General features: G+C 37.7%; 1 protein-coding gene across 2 annotated transcripts in view; it reads left to right on the top strand.

Annotated features, from left to right (window-relative positions):
* LOC126824022 (sodium-dependent dopamine transporter) overlaps positions 1–22,228 on the top strand; it is a 90,039-nt gene that overhangs the window by 9,530 nt on the left and 58,281 nt on the right. The window contains exon 1 of one of the 2 annotated variants that reach the window (XM_050553124.2): positions 20,025–20,641. The exons of the other annotated variant lie outside the window; for it this stretch is intronic. The gene's annotated coding sequence lies outside the window, so the exon portion shown is untranslated. Of the gene's footprint in view, positions 1–20,024; positions 20,642–22,228 lie in introns of those variants that run through there. 2 annotated transcript variants of the gene reach the window in all.

The raw sequence follows: 22,228 nt of genomic DNA, 5'->3' as shown, positions 1-22,228 counted from the left end.
GATCTATATTTACAATAAGCGTTTTACAGTGTGTATTTATAGATACTATATTTACAATAAGCGCTTTACAGTGTGTATTTGTAGATGCTATGTTTACAATAAGCGTTTTACAGTGTGTATTTATAGATACTATATTTACAATAAGCGTTTTACAGTGTATATTTATAGATACTATATTTACAATAAGCGTTTTACAGTTATAATTTATAGATCCTATATTTACAATAAGCGTTTTACAGTGTATATTTATAGATACTATAGTTACAATAAGCGTTTTACAGTGTATATTTATAGATACTATGTTTACAATAAGCGTTTTACAGTGTATATTTATAGATACTATGTTTACAATAAGCGTTTTACAGTGTGTATTTATAGATACTATATTTACAATAAGCGTGTTACAGTATGTATTTATAGATACTATATTTACAATAAGCGTTTTACATTGTATATTTATAGATATTATGTTTACAGTAAGCGTTCTACAGTGTATATGGGTAGATACTATGTTTACAATAAGTCTTTACAGTATGTATTTATATATATATTATATTTACAGTAAGCGTTTTATAGTGAATATTTATAGATACTATATTTACAATAAGCGTTTTACAGTGAATATTTATAGAGGCTATGTTTACAATAAGCGTTTTACAGTGTATATTTATAGATAGTATAGATATCGTGAGAGAGAAGTATATAATTTATATTGTGTATTATTTCATCTCCTGTCTATAGTCTTATAAAGGATGTGATTATATAAGAAATCTAACAAACCCGACATGCTATATTATAATCTGTCATACTAGTCTATTACACCACGTCCTTATTATAGTCTCACTTGAACCTGCACCAACCATGCACACGATACTTGGAGAGAGAGAGAGAGAGAGAGAGATCTCGCTAACACAACACCTTGGTTATTGTCAGACTAATAATGAAAGCAATTTAATTTCTCGATTAAACAACACCTCGGCAAACTCGAACCATGAATTCCAATGTTAGTGAGCGATTGCCATAGTGACTGAGTCAACACAGTACAAAGACAATACTGGGGACTATCTAGTCTTTCAAATGGGACGAAAAAGAAAGTTCAATTTTATTTAAACAAGTCGCTAATAGCCCCGTCAGACTGAGGTGGCGCCCTTACAGCGCTGCTACGGCGACGGAAGATGGTATCAGAGCGCATCAAGATTGCCATAAGCGTGGTAAAAGCTTGGTCGAGACGTCAGATATCGCGCTGTAGTCTCTATGATCGCAAATGATCGCCGATTCACGGCGTTTGCTTTGAACATGTTCAAAACAAACGCCAAGGTTATGCGATCTGACCTGGAAAGCTGTGAGAACGCGGCTTTGTTCAAGTTTGTAATTTATTGTTACATTTTCTCGCGTTGCCGGCGACCTTGTGCATTTTCTGGTCGCCGCACGATCGCTGCAGCGCAGTAAGGACGCCACCCCGGTCTGACGGGGCCTTACTGTTTAGAGTAGGGATCTTTAGCATGGAAGTGAAAGGCCACAACATCTTAAGTTTATCTTTGCACAAAGGTTTTAATCTAACAATATTTATTTAATCATTTTTTACATAATCTAAAGATACAATATTTAATTATGGGATCTGAAAACAAGTCGGTGCTTTAATCAATTCATTTCCCGTATAAAAATAATTACAGACATATAAATACATTGTTTATAATTATAATCATGAATTACATACGTTTATAAATTACAAAAGCAAAAATATTTACTCCCACTTAATGAAAGAATTATCTTGAAAATATACTTATAGTACAAAATACTTAATATACAGTTTAGTGAAGTTCTATTGATCAGTCGAATCCCCGGTTGTACGTGACAAGGAGTAGGGTCGCCTGTCCAACCTCGTGGGTTTACTCCGGGTCCTCCCACTGCTAAAGACCCCTACGCGCAAGCGAATTATTGAAATAAAATTAAACCATGTGTTGGTCCCGAAATGATCTAGTTTGTGGCGAGTGGACGTTAACCCCATCTCTCCCCCCCCCCTCTCTCTCTCTTGATCAGTTTATGAGATGCTCCGTACGGTGGACGCAGGACAGAGCCCAGCGTAATACCCCCACTGTAATAGCGTTCGGCGCAAGATCTTAAAAACAATTTTCTATTTGATTGGATTTGATATTTTGATGTTCATCTGCTAGTTAGCCCTTGACAACAATATAATGTTAAATTAAGCTATTTCCCTTCAACGTAATGACTCTTATTGGTTATCAACTAAATCTTGTTTACAGACGCACCATATTTGAACATACATTATGCAAGAGCTAAATCTGCCCATTGCAGGTCTTTCTTTAGCCCTGAAATGTTATCTAAATTATTAATTAGGCATTAATGAACGTATCCACACCATAATCAACCCTCAATGTCATTGCCAGCAAGCGATATTTACCGAATTAGGATCCCATTTGCTGCCCAACTTACATTCACGATTTAATCATGGAATGGATAATCGAGACAATGTTTTTTTTATCGTACCGACTTTAGTAATGATGATCGCTAAATACTGGGTTCAGGGTGGATCAATTTGAAATTTTCAGCAAATTGCCTTTGCATTATCTAGTTTTTAACTATTATAGTGAGAACTGCTAGCTCTTTATCTAATCTCCCATAATGTATCTTTAAAAATTATTTATCATTGAAACAATTTAATAAACTGTAAATATATTCCATAGAATTGTCACCATTTGTCGTAGAACGAAATATAAACAATATAATTAAACCGCCATTTTAATTTCACCTTGACCACGTGACACCTGACGTATGAACACCCAGATTTTCATTAATTCTGCTTAAACATAAAATTGCGATTCGTGGTTATTGCGGTAAGAAGACAATGGTGGTGTTTTTCTCGAGTAAATTGTCTGTATTGATGATTTGTAATATTGTGTCAATAGAAGCGATGGAATGTTGTCTTTAATCCACCCCGTGATAAAATGTAAAGTCAACATGGCGGCTGTATAACCAATTATGATTTCTGCCGAGATTTTATTGGATTTAAATATCTTGATTTACAACAAATATATCTCTACTGCTCCATCCGTGGTTAGCACGTGCACGCGCTGTATCATAAGGCCTGTCATTGAGTCAACTGGCGTGGTTTCGAATTCCCAGTTGTACGTAACAAGGCGTAGGGTTGCCTGTCCAACCTCGTGGGTTTTCTTCGGGTCCTCCGGTTTCCTCCCACATCTAAAGACCCCTATGTTAGTGCCGAAATGACCTAGTCTGTGTCGAGTGGACGTTAAACCCCATTTCTCTCACTGCTAAATACCCTTATGTTAGTTCCGAAATGACATAGTCTGTGTCAAGTGGACGTTAAACCCCATTTCGCTCTCTCACTGCTAAAGATCCCTATGTTAGTTCCGAAATGACCTAGTCTGTGTCGAGTGGACGTTAAACCCCATTTCTCTCTCTTTCTCTCTTCTCTCTCCCTCTCTCTCTCTCCATCCGTGCTAAATTAGAGACACAGAGAGAGTATTTAGCAGTGGACGAAAACTGTAGAACCCGGCGTAAACCCCCGAGAATGAGTGGGGAACCATAGAGTTTGTTACGAGGGAAGTTTTATTCGAACAGTGGGGTTTCCCCTACTGTCCACAGGTCTTTTAAACCAATGTGTTTTCGGTATCACTGTTTGTTAGTCTCCATGTAACCAAATCATTATATTAAGAGGACGTTAAACCCCACTCCATTTCTCTGATACCCAGTAATACACTGACTAAATTGTTTTCTTGATTAGTCTGTTTTGTCTATGTATTGTTGTGCATTTTTCGGGAATTGCTATTTGCTCTAGCCCTATTGACATTATCTATACCAATATTTGTGAGTGTTTTTCTGTCTTCTGTTTGTTCAAGGTTGGCCGCTACACCAGGGCTGTCTGTTCAAGGTTAGCCGCTACACCAGGGCTGTCATGAAGCTGACATTTTGGTGTTTAGATGTAGCTCGGACCGGGGAGTCACTCGGCAAACCTCAACAGATTCCAGTACCCTAGATCTAATCTCGGTTGTATGACAATGTCCGCCATTAGAACTACTTTCAAGTTCCCGAATTACAATGGCGTTGTCCATGACGACCAATGACGTGATTGATGACGACGTATTTGAAGAATGTTTTATCTTTCAAGATTTTCAAAGTTTGAAGCTGTTTTTCTTTCAAGTTTATCCGATTTTCTTTAGACAAGGACAAATTTGCACTGAAAATTCTACACACTCTTCGAACGACGCAATTGTGAGAATTTCTTTCTAAACGCGTGCAAGTTTCCCTTATAAGTAAACCGGTGCCGCATCGGAAATGTGTAGGCGTAGGTACATATCACTTACTGTCATACAGCCGAGGCTAGATGTAGGGGGACCGGAATCTGCCGAGGTTTGCCGAGTGACCGGGGAGTAACACAGGCTGGGTGGCGTTGGCCTTGCGCTTCCGGTTTCGGAGTTACGGGCACAACCCGCTATTTAACTATGTTTCAAGGAGGCACGGTAGTATAGTGACTATGGCAATGTATCACAAAGCAGTGCTCACCATGAAAATTTTAATGTGATAGTCCGATCATCCCCTCCCCCCCCCCCCCGACTCCCTCGGCCCACCTCTTATCAAACGCGCTGGAAGCACGACCTGTCACGGACAATTTGTCTACATGTAGTCGTTAGAATGTGACATAAAACCCAGGCCCAATCCTTTATTACTCGTAGGCATGTACGTAAAAGATCCCTTGGTACAATTTTACGAAGAGCAGGCAGACACGCCGCTGTCCGGTCAAATTTTCTCCCATAGTGTAAGGCCGTCCTTATTATCCCGCCGATCACTGCAGAAAAGTAGGACGTAAAACCCCATATTAGTTCATATGATTTTATTAGCTATTTTGCTGTGTACTTGAAGAGTGTTGAAGAGAGAATGATTCGGCTTGTTGACTGTCCAATGTACTTGGTAACACGTAAATAAGCAGTACTAAAACCAAACTCATGTTCACGTATCGAACCTTCCATTGATCAATCAACGACAACCGATTGAAAATATCTCCAATCGATCATTATAATTATATATTGCATAAGACGCCTGCCATAAAGGCAAATCATGCGCGATTTTAGGGCCGTTTTTATCTCCTCAAAATCTTTATGTTCATATAAACGAAATGATAAAAAAAAGACAGCGATCGAGTTTTAAATGGATAAACTATAGATAGAACTTTACAGTTTGTATTTTCCATAAACCTCGATTTTCACTTAGATTTGTGTTATGTATATACACATCATTTTTGTTTTTCTTTGAGCAAGAATATTAATTCATGAATTGAGGTGTTGTGTTCGATTTATGGCATGGAAAGGTTGATAAAGATTAATAGGTGAATAAAATAGGAAAGTAGAATAGTAGAGTAGAGTAAATGAAATAGAATTACTTAAACATACATTATGCAAGAGCTAAATCTGCCTATTGCAGGTCTTTCTTTAGGCCTGAAATGTTATATAAACTATTAATTAGACATTTATTAACAAAACAAGACCTTAATCGACTCTCTATGGCATCTGATACTCGAGATTTTAACTAGATTAAAACGGTTCGCCATTTAAAAATTTAATTCCCGATTATACCAATGCCCTGGTTACCACTGTGCACACATCTTGTCAAAACTACAAACAATGATTACTTGGCTGTGAATGAAGTAATTTGATCGAAATTTTCAATATTTTGGTTTTTTTTATCATCTTTTTTTGAATTATTATAGCAAGAATGACCAACTCTTTATTAAACTCTTAACTAATGTATCTTTAAAGGGTATCACGATAAATGAAATGGGGTTTAACGTCCTACTGGGCTAATGACGACAGGTATATGCCATACAGTGTCCTACGAGGGAAATTTTACCCGGAAAGCGGCGCTACGGCCTTCTCTTATATCGAATACCAACTGCCAAGGGGTCTTTTACGTGCACGCCAAATTGTACACGGGACCTCGGGTTTTCGTAATAGCTGACTTCTTTCGTGAGAAATTTTCTTAGTGTGCAGGGGCAGGGGGGGGGGGTGTCTGAATGGTTAGCGCGTGCGCGGTATCATGAGGTCTGTCATTGAGTCAACTGGTGTGGTGTCGATTTCACGGTTGTACGTGACAAGGGGTATAGGATCGCTTATCTAACCTCGTGCAGCTGTACTGGTACAAATTTGTACACCCTTCTCCATTAGCCGTTGGGGGGGGGGGCGAACGGTTAGCACGCGCCCGCTGTATCATACGGTCTGTCATTGAGTCGACTGGCGTGGTTTCGATTCCCCGGTTGTACGTGACAAAGAGTCCTCTGGTTTCTTCCCACTGCTAAATACCCCTACGCGCAAGCGAATTATTGAAATAAAATAAAACCACGTGTTTATAGTCCCAAAATGACCTAGTTTATGTGGAGTGGGCGTTAAAGCCCATTTCCCTGTCTCTGTCCCGAAGATCCCACGGGCTTAATCTGGGTATGTTGTTATGTTATCACATTTTATTAAAGAATATTATCAAAAGGTATTATTTTAATATACAATTTACTATTTAACTTTAAGTGTTTTGTGAGTTAGACACAAATTGTTGTTTGCCCTATATAATTACCTCCCTTTCTTTTACAAAACTCTTCTTGGAATTGATACAAAATATATCTAATTCGCGCCAGCAGAGATAATTACTTTGTTCTGTAAGGAAGTGTCTCATGTCGTTTCCATTATACCCTTTAAATATTAGGGCATATACATTTTACTCTTATTTCGTATATATTATAAGAGTTTGTATATATTTGGAACCTTGTAAGGTAATATTTTTAAGACCGATAAATCTGTTATTCTTTTCGTTTCTGTTCGTTTAACTCCGTGCTTCTCAACCTTTTTTGCCAACGACACACCTTGGAACACACGAAAAAATGGCGGCACAACATTATGAAAAATATTTTAAATTTAGCAAAATCATGGCAAGTCATAGACGGCATGCAACCGTAGACACAGACTAGTCATAGACACATAGAATGGCTCAAACTAAATAAAGAAAAAAACGCAGCTATGAACTTATATTGTATTGCAGTGTTTCGTATTTCATCAGTCAAATAGCTGGCTTCTCTTAGTGTAAAAGTTTGTTAGTGTGCCGTTCAAAATTTGGCGGAACACTTTGGAAGATCTCTCGGCACACTGGTTGAGAATCACTGATTTAACTTACAGCCATGTTTTTAATCTTTAAACACTAATTTTGTTGGAAGTACCAATACAATAAATATAAGTTTAATTTAAATTTTTATTCGCGTGAGTGGTTGTGTAGGTATGGACCCCAGTGCAATGCATGGCCCCGGAGCCTAGACTATAATGCTCCAAATCCTGTTCAAGTTGACTATATTCCGTGGGACGATGAATGACGACGTTGAATGGCGACGAAGCTAGAATTGATCGTAGAGTAATAAGTGATAAAGGAGTAGAGCCATCGGGAACGGAAAACTGTTCTCTAAATCCTAGCGACATGTCCACAAGATTTAAATACATACACTCATTAATTATACAGACATCGGAAATCGGTTTCAGTCGATCTCGTCGACTAATGGAATATTTCTGGTAGAAGTCTACTGACGTCGCTGTCTTATTATAAAGGACATCTTCATTCAGTGTGAATTGCTTAATTTCTATCTTTAGTTTTAAATACACCATCACTCACCTCGTTTAAGATATCGTTTGTAAAATGATGACGTAAGGCCTTATTGAGTTCTGTTTCAAAATTAACTGTTAGAAAGTCGTAAATACTGACCCAAATTAATAAAATGGTGTCTCCAATTAATGACGTAATATATTGTGTGGTTCTGATTCAGAAATAACTTTTAATAAACTAATGTCGCTACTATATTTATTCAATATGAAGATTTCTTTAATCATGACGTCATGGAGTTACCAGAAGTTATTCTTATCGACGAACTTTCGGCTTTTATTTCGGCTGTCCATTACACAGTCAGTGTAGTACTGTCTGACTTCTTTCCTTGTTGTGTTTGTTTTCTTCGTGATCGTAATAACACTACAGAATAAATGTTTCTTACAACCTTATTGTTAAGCTGTAATGGCTTCGAATGTTCCTCGTTCTCAATAATAATAGCTGCTTGGAATACCTGGGTGAGCTCTTTTATAACCCCCTAATTTCTGCACGTCTTAGATTAGCCTTGACGTTACTTTCCACCCCAAATATGAAATAAACCTCTTTATTTCTCAAGACCAGAGGGGTAATCATTATGTTATTTGGTCTATACTAAATGTTTATGCGTGTGTATAAATGGTATGAAACAGTGTTATTTAACAGAACTTTCAGAATTACATGTATATTCTTCTAGTAGAAGTCTTATCTTTTAGAATTCTTTTCTCCTAGTAGACGTTTCAGATCATCTTTTACAAGTGTATGTGTTTCTAGATAGTTGGTATTAGTTTTGAAACCTCATTTTGTTTTAAACATTTGCTTCTTACTGTGCTGTATTTTATGTGTTTTGTCTTTATCATTAATGGTGGTTGGATGGCGAATGGTTAGCTTGTGCTTGTTGTATCATAAGGTCTGTCATTCAGTCAATTATTGAAATAAAATAGAACCTTGTGTTAGTCCCGAAATGACCTAGTTTGTGTCGAGTAGACGTTAAAATCCATCTCTCTCTCTCTCTCTCTGGCTAATGGATTAATTCAACTTCACTGTTTTATATCATCTCTCTCTCTCTCTCTCTCTCTCTCTCTGTATCAGAAGATATGTAATTGAGTCAACTGGCGTGTTTTCGATTCCCCGCTGTACCTGGCAAGGAGTTGGTTCGTCTGTCCAACCTTCAAGCGAATTATTGAAGTAAATGACCTAGTTTGTGTCGAGTGGACGTTAAACCCCATTTATCATTCATGTGTTTTAATTTATCAATTTTGATGTCATTGTTTCTGGAAAGTGGGTGAATCCCCCTGATTCGTTGTTTTGGTGTACAGTTCTCTTCATCGTATGGGTATTATATTGTGTTAATGTAAAATAAACAAGACTATGATATTATATAGTAACTAGAACAATACGAGTCAACAAACACCACGATAACAGGAACCAAATTCTTCAGCTTATATCCTGTTGATTGTCTGTAGGACAAACAATGCTTTATGTCAACTGTGACCAGAGAGACACACTAGCTAAGTGGGTAAGACGCTGGCTCGCTAGCCTGGAGGTCGGGTGTTCATCCAGATTTTTCCGTGTGGTCCCCCCTTGTCAGTGATATAGGACTGAGGGTCTGGCAAGGACAGATGTCTAGTCGTTCGGATGGGACGAAAAACCGAGTCCCGTGTACACATTGGCGTACACGTAAAAGATCCCATGACAGTTGAAATTTCATATAAGAGTAGACTATAGTGCCACTGTCCGGGCAAAATTTCCCTCATAGCACACTGTATGGCGTATACCCGTCTTCATTAGCACTGAACCAGCACCACAAGTTACACAGGTTACAAAATTACATAAGTTACACGAGTTACACGATTTAAACAAGTTACACACGTTACACGATTTAAACAAGTTACACAAGTTACACGAGTTGTACGATTTAAACAAGTTACACAAGTTACACACGTTACACGATTTAAACAAGTTACACACGTTACTTGAGTTAAACGAATTATACAAATTAAAAAGTTACACACGTTTTACGATTTAAATTAGTTACACGATTTAAGCAAGTTATACATGTTACACGAGTTACACAAGTTACACGAGAAAAGTAGAACATCGTATTTAGAATATCGGTAGGCATGACACAGTGAATTTGTTTGGGGCATTAGTGATAATCAGACCGTGTGATCGAGACTGTTGTTTAGTACTTTAGTAATTATCAGACCGTGTGACCGAGACTGTTGTTCGTGGTTTAATTACCCCCCTTGTCTATTGTCATCAAATGGTCGTGTCGGGTATAATTAATGGACTTCTTTTATGGCCACTTGTATTCGTGGTTTTGTTTGTTTCTGATTCTGATTGTCAAGTCATTAATATAAACTTATCGACAATCGATAAAAACAACAATTATACGTTAGCGAGTTAAACAAAAAACAATAAAAAACTGTATAACAAACCGTTATTTAGACATACCGTTTGAACTTTTTAATAGTCCTATTTCTAAGATATTAAAGGAGAACGGCACTCGTTCCGTTTTTTCTGTACTCGGTTCATATTCATGTGGGCATACTGGGGCCTGTTTCACGAAATTTTAACTAAGGTAAAATCTAAATTTTATTAATTTGATTGGCTAGTATTAGATTGATTTTAGTGCTTAACCAATCAAAATTGAAGTATCTACTAAAATGTGGATTTTATCTTTAGTTAAAATTTCGTGAAACAGGCCCCCGATCCTCGATATTCGATCGGCCTCTACAGTCACTGAGATTGGGGTCAATTAGGTTTCCATCAAACATAATATCGTAGTTACTGTAAATATTAAAAACAATGAATATGGCCGAGCTAAGAATCAACCAGTTTCACAGCTGTAATGTAAAATCTTTCTGTTTGACTCTGTACACGATGGCCGACCTTTAAGTTCACGTGCAGTATAGGTCTACGTGTGACGTTACATCATAAGGCGTCGATATGTCCGGACATAATTTGTGCCTTTTACTCATTTTACGCCTTCGCGTACTATTTTATTTACCCATTTACACTAATTAGGAAATATGTTTTATCCAGACATCTTTATTTCTTTCTTATTAATTTAAAAGATTGATTTAGAATTTAATTTGCAGAAGAAAATAGTCAACATTGAAAGTTAATAGTAGTGGCCAGGCGAATATTAACTGCTGATCAATATGGCTTAAAATGTGTACAAAGTGACAATTGGCAGGTAGCATTCATACGAATTACATGCATGTATACAAACCAATTCAAACAGATTACCTCCGTTTTACTTGCGTTATAACCTATCGCAACATACATTGTTTTTACTTGCGTTATAACCTATCGCAATCTACATTGTTTTTACTTGCGCTATAATCTATCGTAACCTACATTGTTTTTACCTGCGTTAGAGAGAGAGAGAGAGAGAGAGAGAGAGAGAGAGAGAGAGAGAGAGAGAGAGAGATGGGATTTAACGTCCACTTGACACAAACTAGGTCATTTCGGGACTAACACACGGTTCATTTTTATTTCAATAATTCGCTTGCGCGTAGGGTTCTTTAGCAGTGGGAGGAAACTGGAGGCCCGGAGAAAACCCGCGAGGTTGAACAGGCGACCCCACTCCTTATCACGTACAACCGGGGAATCGAAACCCCGCCAGTTGACTCAATGACAGACGGTATGATACAACGCGCATGTTCTAACCATTCGCCCCCCCCCCCCACACACACAAAAGATACCTTTATAATCACTTGTCATCCTGTTAAAATACCAAAATACAACTCTCCGTGAGAGAAAACATCAGACGGTAACGTTGTCCTTTAATAATACATGGGGGTCGGGCGCAGGGTGGATGGGCTCGGGTAGGAGGGGGGTAATCTGGGCGTAGGAACCTCAGTAAAATGACAAAACTGCAAAATCATTTTTACATGAAACGTGTTGAGTTCCCCTTTAATATACTGGCTGTATTACTGCGATCAATAAGGAACTTAAGAAGCGTTCGATTGTCGACAAGTAGCAACTCATCGTATGTTAATTACTCTACCTTTCATTAGCTAATTTGCCTAATTGGCAGTATAGGAGGTAACGGAAGTCGGTGATTTTATCGAGCTAGTGTCAGTAGTAGAGTCACTTTATACGTTATAGATTTCCTTACAATAGTCGCATACAAATCACCCTTCTCTTACACAAGCAGACAGGCGCACAGAAATTAAAAGAGGCTAGCATACAAATATCCAACACAAGAATACTGCAAATCGTAATGATATAACAGGCCCGTAGCTAGTGGGGTGGGGCTGGGGTATCAAGATTTTGAGAAAACAAAGGAAAACGTAATGAATGAATATTAAATTGACTATTGAGTTACTAGGTTTTGCTGTGGTATACTAGGCAATTGAAGGAAGTTGCTAGGTTGTGTCATGGGTGTAACTGCTTACAAAATTAAAAGATTGGAATATCTAGTACAAAAAAAAGGAAGCACATACCCTTGTAACTACAAATTTGGTCCTAACTCAATTTTGATAAAAAAAAAAGTGAGTTACTAGGTTTTGCCTTTTGACGGGAGAATGAGATGATACCTTTGCCCATTGGGGAAAGAATCGGTTCTCCCAACGGGTGCCTTTGGCGCCCTTTTGATTGCACGCAATACGACGCTAACGACCAACGTGTCTCTCTCCCCACCTCCGCTAGCTACGGTCCTGTATAAAACAGTGGAGTTGAATTAGTTTATTTGAATCAACTGAGAGCCAAGGTGGCTCAGTAAGTAAAGGGGCTGACTCACTGACCAATCGGGCTATTGGTCAGCCCCCGGGAAAGACCAAGTTAGTTCCTCGGGAATTATAAGTTTAGTTTGCCCTTGTCGGCGAGCTAAGTGTCCACCATAACATAGCACACGTGTCCATACAAATAATTAACCATATTTTTGTCATTGGTGGTGGTGGGTGTGTGAGGGGAGGCAAGTTCTATAGGATCATGGTTTTGTTTGATATATATTGATTTGGTTTGTGGGATGATAATCTGATAACAATGAACAATTTACGTAGTCAAAATAAGGTCAAAATGTTAATTTAAATTGGTAAAAAAAACCAGGATTCAATTAATATAATATCCAATAAAATCGGCCATTTTAAAGTTTGAGTCTAACGTCAGACCAAGTGACCGGAAGTAGCAATATAATACATTGACTGATGGCAGTCGAATTTTACAGATTGATTAGTATACGCATGGGCATTAATTGTGACGTAGTAATTAGAAGCAGGGCGATAAAAAGGTCTAGTCGTTCGGATGGGAAGAAAATCCGAGGTAAACCAGTGTCCTCGTTTGCGTACATGTCAAGGAAACTTTGATCATTGAAAGTTGGCATATCGGGTTGGTGCTATATCATTATTTCAATTTATTAGAGTTTGCGGCGAAACTTTACATGATATCGTCAAATGCAGAGGAAAGTAAAATGTTATTTAAAGATTTAATCAATTGGTTTAATGATCCGATATAAAATTGACAAGTTTATGTGGGGGCAGAGGAAAACATGTCATGTGATTTAAACAAAATGTATTGGATCATTAGTTCTGACATTTTGTTTAAATAAAATTAAATGGGTTAATTTACTTCTTGATAATACATGTACAATAAAGTTGAGACTGAGTGGGTTAAAATAAGCAACAAAGTGGAAACACTGCCTGAGTTAAAATAAACAATCGGGGGTTTGTTGGCTAAAAATTAAATAAACTCGAATCAAATGAAATGGGGCTTTAACGTTCTACATTTCTGCACCCACTGGACTATAATGGAGGGAGAGAGATAAATAGGGTTTAACGTCCACTCGACACAATCTAGGTCATTTCGGGACTAACACATGGTTCAATTTTATTTCAATAATTCGCTTGCGCGTAGGGGTCTTTAGCAGTGGGAGGAAACCGGAAGACCCGAAGAAAACCCACGAGGTTGGACAGGCGACCCTACTCCTTGCCACGTACAACCGGGGAATTCGAACTGAACTAATGGAGGCGGGTATACACCATGAAGTGCATAACCTGGCAACGTCGTTTTCACCTACTCCACATTGAATAACAGCAACTGCCAATGGGTCTTTGACGTGCTTCCGATCCTCACGTGTTTTGTTGACACCACTGACAATGGAAAACCAGACTGGAAAATCTAGAGGAACTTTCTCGGCGAACACTTTAGTGGTCGGTGTAGTGGAAGTGGCAGGATATGCCTACTCTATCTAGAATGCCCGATACCCAGCCGAATCTTTGTGTACTATTTCTACTGCCTATTTTTTAAGAAAAAAAACAGTGACTAATTAGATATGGCAGGACATAAGATAGCCCCAGAAGTCCAACCTATTGCTCGACGAGACGAGAGTCTTTTGACGTTGAGGGATATACCTTCTATTTCAAGAAGGCGTGATACGACGTCCATTCGGTATTTAAAGATACATTAGTTAAGAGCTAAATCTGCCTATTACAAATCTTTCTTTAGGTTTCAGACGTTATAGAAATTATTAATTAGACCTTTATTTATATGACAAGTTCAAAATCAACTCTGTAGACCCTCGGATGGCATGAATACAGCTTGGATTTAAACAGTCGTTCATTTAATAAAAAATCAATAAATGGATGACCAAGCTGACGTTTACCGTTAGTCACTGACGTCACTACCAGAGCCTGACGACGAAAGACCTGGCAGTCGAGGGTAGAGTTATCATCTGTCAATCGAACGATCGACAATTCTCGGAGACGGCGAGGGGCCAGTTGATGCCTATTTCTAGAACAAACTTCCAACAGTGACAACTCCGTTAAAGATAAAGTATATATACTTCGACTGAAATTTTCAATATTTTCTCTTTTTATCATCTATTTTTAAATTATTGTAGCAAGAATGACCATCTCTTTATTAGACTCTTAACTAATGTAACTTTAATGATTTCTTCTATTGCACCTTTTAGTAAGAAAACATCGCTCAAATTGGTGACTGGTGTCCATGACATGTAGGGTATGCCTTCTATTTTTAGAAAAAATAACATCATTTAAATCTAGACGGGCCTTTAGCACTTGCAGTCTTCAGTTAAATATTTCACTGTGGTTCAGAGGACCATAGGATGGAACTGGTGTGCAAATACCTCTTTAGTTTTCGGCACACTAATTGCCACTCGGGCAATCGTCGGAGGATTCCGTTATTATACATCTAGCCTCGGCTGTATGACGGTAAGTGATATGTACCTACGCCTATACAATTGCGATGCGGCACCGGTTTACGTATTAGGAAAACATGCCGCTTTTAAAAAGAAGTTATCAAAATTGCGTTGTTCGAAGCGTGTTTAGAATTTTCAGTGCAAAGTTGTCCTTGTTTAAAGACAATTGGATAACCTTGAAAGAAAAACAGCTTCAGACTTTAAAATATTTGTATGATAAAACCATAAAACATTCTTCAAAGGCGTCGTCATGGGCAACGCCGTTGGTAATCCGGGTACATGAAAGTAGTCCCAATGTCGGTTTTCGTCATACAGGCGAGGCTAGCTAGATGTAGGGTACTGGAATCTGCTGAGGTTTGCCGAGTGACTAATTGCTAGAGAGGACATGTATAACGTGGGCCAAGCCAACCCGAATCTACTGCTGTAAACGACGGACCCGTCGATGCGTTAAGACTGATTGATCCCCGCTGTTGAACGTCTGTGTTGATCTTACAAACCTTACAATTACCAAAGGTTAACCGACCAGACACGACAAAATAACTTCCGTTTCAACTTGTTATCAAACCATTCTTTATTATCCTTTAATTCTCGTTGCCATGACAGAAATTCAAAAAGCATTGACCAATCAATGGAGTTTATGACAAATTGGAACAGACGACAATTTGTTAACTATCGTATGCTGAATTTTACAAATCCCCAGCGTGGTCGCCCTCAGTTTTTGATGTGTTATGGCTAATCTAAAGTAACTTGAAATGTTCAGCTTGTGAATAAACAAAAACAGCGTTTCTTTCTTTTAAAAACTAAATTGCGTCTCGACACCATTTTAGTACTTAATTATATTGATAACAACAATGTGTTTAGTTGTGTGATCTGCCTTTAAATAAAGTTGGAAACGAATCTTTCCTTTGAACCAATCCCCGACATCAATCAGTTTGACGTATAAAGCCGACTTAAACGAATCAGATTATGTCGTCGTTACGTCGTAAACGTTGACGCCATTTTCTATGATAATCTAAAAATTCCATAAATTGTCCAACCCAAGTTTATTCTATCAATCAAAATATAACTTATGTTTAGATTTTAAAGATGGCAATAATATTAACATATTGCCAGATGTATATTTCCGTAAAAAACAGAATTTTCAATGACCTGGAAGAACGTAGATTATTAGAGGAAGATGCATTCACGTGGTTGTCAAGGGGGCGTGGCTATCTTGTTCGGGGGGATAAGATGTTGTGATGCACAGACACGTGTTTGTCAAGGGACGTGGCTATCGTTCGGGGGAATAAGATGCTGTGATGCAGGCATGTGGTCCACAGGTAAAGTCCTGTTCAGGTGGGAAGTTCGTTAAGCACACGTACGTGCTCCACGCAGAGTGGAGGGCATGATACACAAAAATGCCTAGCCTTTCGTACACGTTAAAGATACCTTGACATCTGGAAATCGATGAAATCGCTTTCCGGACACAATTTCCCTCATAGCACACTGCGAGACATTGCCCACCTTCATTAGCCCCCATGATACAGAAAATTTGATATCCACCGAAGATACCAAAGTATATAGATATTAAGCCGTGAAAATGCAATTGACGCAAAGAGATTTTAAAACACGAAAGACGCTGTTCGTGTTACTCAATTTATTTCCGCGACATGCTAACGTCCTTTTGCAAAGATTATTGAAAATATAATAATTTATCTGGAGCAGTTATATCTCAAGAGGATTGCAGCCTTTATGACGACCATGATGTGAATATCTAAATATAATCTATGTTGACGAAACAATACCCAGGTGACCATGCCGTCGTTTGATTTCTATTTTGAATTCATGCGAAACGAAGATTGTCCCCGACCGAATCTTTGACGCACTAATGAAAAGTTCACAAAGACGAATATAGCCTGATGAAAATAAACTGGAGAACTTATTTCAACAAACCATCATGTAATGACGCCTACATAATGTCTCCATCAATGAACGACGATTGTTTTTGTGAACAATATGATATGTCCTAGTTTGATCCTTCTATGAAATAGGAAATAAATTTATCGGTTATAAAGTTGTGCTGGGAAATATGAATTCTACTTCCTTAGAGCTCTTTTGCGTACATTCCCAAATGGACTCTTGAGCTAAAACTGTCCGCTTCTTGTTTGATGGATATTTTTGGGGTAACGAAATGAAATGAAATGAGGTTTAACGTCCTACTGTTCTGCTCCTATACTGGGCTAATGAAGACGGGCATACGCCATACAGTGTGTTATGAGGGAAATTTTGCCCGGGCAGCGGCACTATCGCCTACTCTTTTACGTGCATTCCAATGTATACAGGGAACCTCGGTTTTTCGTGTCATCCGAAGGACTAGATAGCTGTCCTTGTCAGGCCCTCAGTTCTGCACCACTGACAAGGGGAAACCACATCGGAAAATCCGGATGAACTTTCTCTGCCAATGCAGGGATCGAACACCCGACCTCCAGGCTAGCGAGCCAGCGTCTTAACCACCTAGCCACCGTGGCTCCCCTTACCCACACGACCACTACCACCATCATGTACGATGGAAATGACACTTGGCATGCTGGTTTCTTGGACAACTGGTCCATAGAACGATGGTACTTGTTTTTTTTTATGAATTTGTGCTGGGAAATTTGAATTCCAGTTGCCTAGACATTTGAATTAAAGATACTCATGGGCATAAAATGCCCGCTGCTCGTTCTGGGGATTTCGTCAGCTAACATATTTTGTTTGTGTACAATAGAGATCTGCGCACACTCCCAAAAAGAACTCGTGAGCACAAAATGTCTGCTTAATGTTTGGGACTGTTGACATAGTTATTTCTATGGTTACCATTACAAAAGTATGTATACCGAATTAGGAAACAGTGGTGCATGACAGAAGACACGGCAAGGAACGGTGTCGAGTCGTCCGGGTAAGACGAAAAACTATGCGCCCTTGAGAACCTTTGATAGTTGGTATTAGAATAAGGAGTACCCCCCCCCCCTCTCTCTCCCTCTCTCTCATATTGCCTCCCCTTTGTACTTTATCATGACAGAACATCTTTCTCTTTGTTTAAACAAAAAACCAACAATTAGATAAAGTTGACAAGTAAATAGGCATACATGTGAGTATCTAGCCATTGATCTATTCAAAGGTAAATTATAGGTTTAATTTATGTATAATTATCTTCTGTAGTCGTTCTTGTCTAGCTGTAGGCTATTTACGAGTCCCAATCGTAAGCCAATTTGAACAAAGTAAAAGTTAGAACAATAAAGTTTGAATTATCAAACGATGGCTGGTTTGTTTTCTATCATCAGATAGCGATCGTGTACCTTTAATATGCGCTTGTTATTAAAATCGTCAGTTAAAGGTAGGATAACAATACTTAGATCGTAAATAATGAAAGGGTTATATCATCTTCAATAGTTGTAATACTACAGATAACAGAAGATTAGCATAATGATAAGACCTTTATTAAGAAAGTGAATTAGGCATCAGTCGGACGGAACTGTATTCCAAAGCTGTCTTAATGTCAGTAAACCCGTGGTTATGTAGCAGCTTTAAACAACAGGGATAGTGGATGCGAACTTCTTATAAGGAATTGAGTCTCACACCACAAAATCATCATCATATGTGGAGTTGTTTATACGACATGTTATTGAAAGGGTTTGTAGAGCTGAAAAGCCGATATCATACATTATCAAAGTTCAGTGCATCTAAATAATCCTTCGTATTTTATAAGATAGAAAATTTGATGAAAGTTATGGAGCACTTTGTTGCATTGTGTCGGGTGTAGTTTTAAGGCCCAGTTGTTGTGTTGGTCGGAATTGGAATGGGTTGACTGGCCAGCAGGACTCTCGTGTTGGCCATGTTTCCAGTCGTGACGGACAGGCAGTGAAATTGACTATTTGGAAGATTTATCATTCAGTCAGTTACATGCCTTGAAATTGTCGTAGTATTTAAAACTCAAGCCAGACACGACCTCCAAAGCGCAATTAAATATTTTACTGTAAAATATTGAGGTTAGTTTTTCGATAATGTAACTCGCTATTTATTCGAGACATTGCGGTAGCGTTACACTTTCTGTAGTACATTCTGCAACAACACTACCACTGTCCACTGCTTCTACTACTAACACAACAACAAAAACAACAATAACTACTACTATTACTACTACTGCTGCTGCATTGCTACTGCTGCAATATTTTAAACTTGCAACCACCTGGGTAGGGTGATATCACATGATTTAGGGAAATGCACTCTCCACTAAAACACCGGGAATATTTAACTCAGGGGCCTACTTGTCAGCCCCTATTGTCGCTCTTTCAGTTACGAAAAATCGAGCCCTACACATTGGCAAGCAATCCTGGGAAATCTTGGCAGTTGTTCGGTCAAAATTCTTCTTCTCTTAAAGATACATTATGCAAGAGCTAAATCGGCCAATTGCAGGTCTTTCTTTGGGCCTGAAATGTTATATAAACTATTAATTAGACATTAATTAACTTATCCAGACCATAATCAACTCTAGATGTCATCGTATGTATCGGATTTGCACTGGATTTGAATCCGATTTGCTGCTCAACGCTCATTGATGATTAAATCCAAAACTGGATAACCGAGACCATGTTTATTATCGTACCGACTTTAGTAATGATGACCGAGGCAAAGGCTTAAAATTCAAAAACTAATATCTCTGTTCAGAGTGGAGCAATTTGACTGAAATTTTCAACATATTCTATTTAGGTTATCGATTTTGTAACTATTATAGCGAGAATAGTCAACTATTTATCTAATCTCTCATAATGTATCTTTAAGTATTCTGATGGGAAAACCTATTCTTATCCCACCCTGAGTGTGCATCGCCGTATAACCTTATTTGATAATGACTATCGATCCCCCTTTTAATCCATAAACTATTGGGCTAATCGACGTACAGACCGCCATGATACCTTTAAAATCAACTTGTTAGGTAAGCCACACCTCAACTAATTGAACCGTATACCTGTATTGTCTCGTCAAACGCCGGTAAAGAGCAGAATCATGTTACGGCTATAGACTCGGGCTTTTCACCTTCAAATACATCGAAACGAGCAAAAATATAGCATTATTGCTTATTGATTGGACTGTGTTTGCATTAATCGCCAACGAAACGCAGCTAACACCAGTCTCGAGTATACAGAACTACCAAGCTGTACTCCTTTTACTTTATACTTTATCATAGCATAGAATAAGACGCCACTAGAGAGGTGGTCTACTTTCGTTTTGTTGTAACAGAGATTAGCTAAACGCGCCACTATTTCATTGTAAAGCCACGCTGTGGGAACTAAGTTTGTGGAGCGCTGAAATTCGGCCGTTCAGTGTCTGACTTGGCGAGACTCGACGAGATCTCTTGAGTATTGGCTGCTGATCGAATTGTCAATCCACACGGATAGATTAGCTGGATGCATATTGGTCAATATTTGTGATATGGAACGGTAATGTTTAATGAGAGCCGAGGACATTGTACGTTAAACAAGCGTATTGACGAACCAAAACCACTCAACTCACGAATAGCGCAAAATTAACTTACTATTGTCTATAGCGTTATTCGTTCAAAAGGGTCACGTGACTGTTACGCTTACCTGCGGCGCGTGAACTTGACAATAACTCGCCACGTCCGAGTGAAATTTGATATATAAAAAAATATAACCGATCTGAAACAGTATTTTAGTTAAACAATTTGAAATTAAGTCAAGTATGGAAGCCATCAATATCAGTGAATCATTTGGATAATAATTTACCTGGAAGTTTTTATATCAAAGAGACGCCGCTGTTATTTAAACGAGGTTTATTTGTAAAATACAGGTAAGTTTTAAACTAATTATTAATGAATGAATTAAATTGGTTTTAACGGTCGACTTTTCTTGCATCAACCGGGCTAGTGAAGACGGTCGAAGCTCATTATTAAAACACATTAGGGAAGTTAAACATGTATTATGCAAGAGCTACATCTGCCTTTTACATGTCTTTTTTTAGTCTGAAATGTTATCTAAATTATTAATTAGACCATAATTAACTCTCGATACCATCGTTAGCCTACGATATTTGATGGATTTGAATACATTTTGTGACGGATAATTTAACGTAAATTTGGATAATCGAGACTTTGTTTTTTAAAATACCGACGTTAATAATGATGATCGAGGCTAGTCTAAAATTGAATCACTAATATCTCGGTTAAGAGTGAAGCAATTTGACTGCAATTTGTAGAACATCCTGTTTTCATTATCTATGTTTTAACTATTATTGCGAGAACTGCCAGCTCTTTATCTAATCTTACCTAATGCATCTTTAAATTTAGTTCAATATAAAATGGACAATAACTACAATTTCTTAAGTTTATCAGGAAAAAGTGGTTAATTAGGTGAAATATAAAAAGGACAATAACTACAATTCCGTAAGTTTATCAGGAAAAAGTGGCTAATTGGGTTAAGTATAAAAAGGACAATAACTCAAAAAATATTATTTGGACAGGTATATGCGTTTTTCTATGAAATAGACAATAACTAAAATACTACTAGTTTAATATGAAAGGTAAATATTCATTAATAATAACGGATAATATCTCAAATTCTATAATTTTATTTGGAAAGTCGTGTAAATAGGGTTTACGATTGAACGGATTATATCTTAAATTCAATTTAGGGAGAGGGGTTATAGGTTATGCCTGTTCCCTAATCCCTATTCAGATACAAATCTGAATGAAATATTGCTTTTAAAAAAATCAGTTTATTAAATACCGGATTTAATGTATTAGCTTTCAGATATGGAATATATTTTGAGAATAATGTCAACCCTTTGTAATTAAATCCTAATCCTAATCATATAAATGGACAAAAAGCTAAGTGGATTAATTATTGACTATTAATAATGTTATCTATTTTGGGAAATCATTTTCAATGTTCGCTGATAGTATACGTACGTCAAACAAATAGTAATTACATGTTAATTGAGATGTCGTTTTACCATCATGCATCAAAAAAACCACTTTAAAAAAAAAATCAGGTTTATTAATTAAGTCTTTGTGCTTGTTAGTTCCCAAAAGAACAATTACAGGTTGTTTTATGTTGTTCAACAATTGATTTACAGATTTATATATTCATTATGGATTTATTTCTGCATGGATGGTCCCAGAGTTGAATCTATGTTCTGTATGCGCTTTAGAGCCCAGAGAATGTTTTGTCTTTGACTGTTTATAGATAGACTTAAGAATCCAAGGAGGTGTGGCGAAAATAGAGAATAGACCTAAAATATTTTTATGTGATTTGAAACCCAAGGAATGTTTTGCCTTCGATATGTCATAATATACGCTCTGGGAATATTTAACACGTTTCAGAATCAAACATCTAGATCTAAACATTTTTTATACGCTGTAGAATCCAAAGCGGTATG

The sequence above is a fragment of the Patella vulgata genome, chromosome 6, assembly GCF_932274485.2.
Source record: "Patella vulgata chromosome 6, xgPatVulg1.2, whole genome shotgun sequence".
In the NCBI taxonomy this organism is placed as follows: domain Eukaryota; kingdom Metazoa; phylum Mollusca; class Gastropoda; family Patellidae; genus Patella; species Patella vulgata.
The sequence above is the reverse complement of the archived record's forward strand: the minus strand, read 5'-3'. Positions and strand labels throughout refer to the sequence as shown.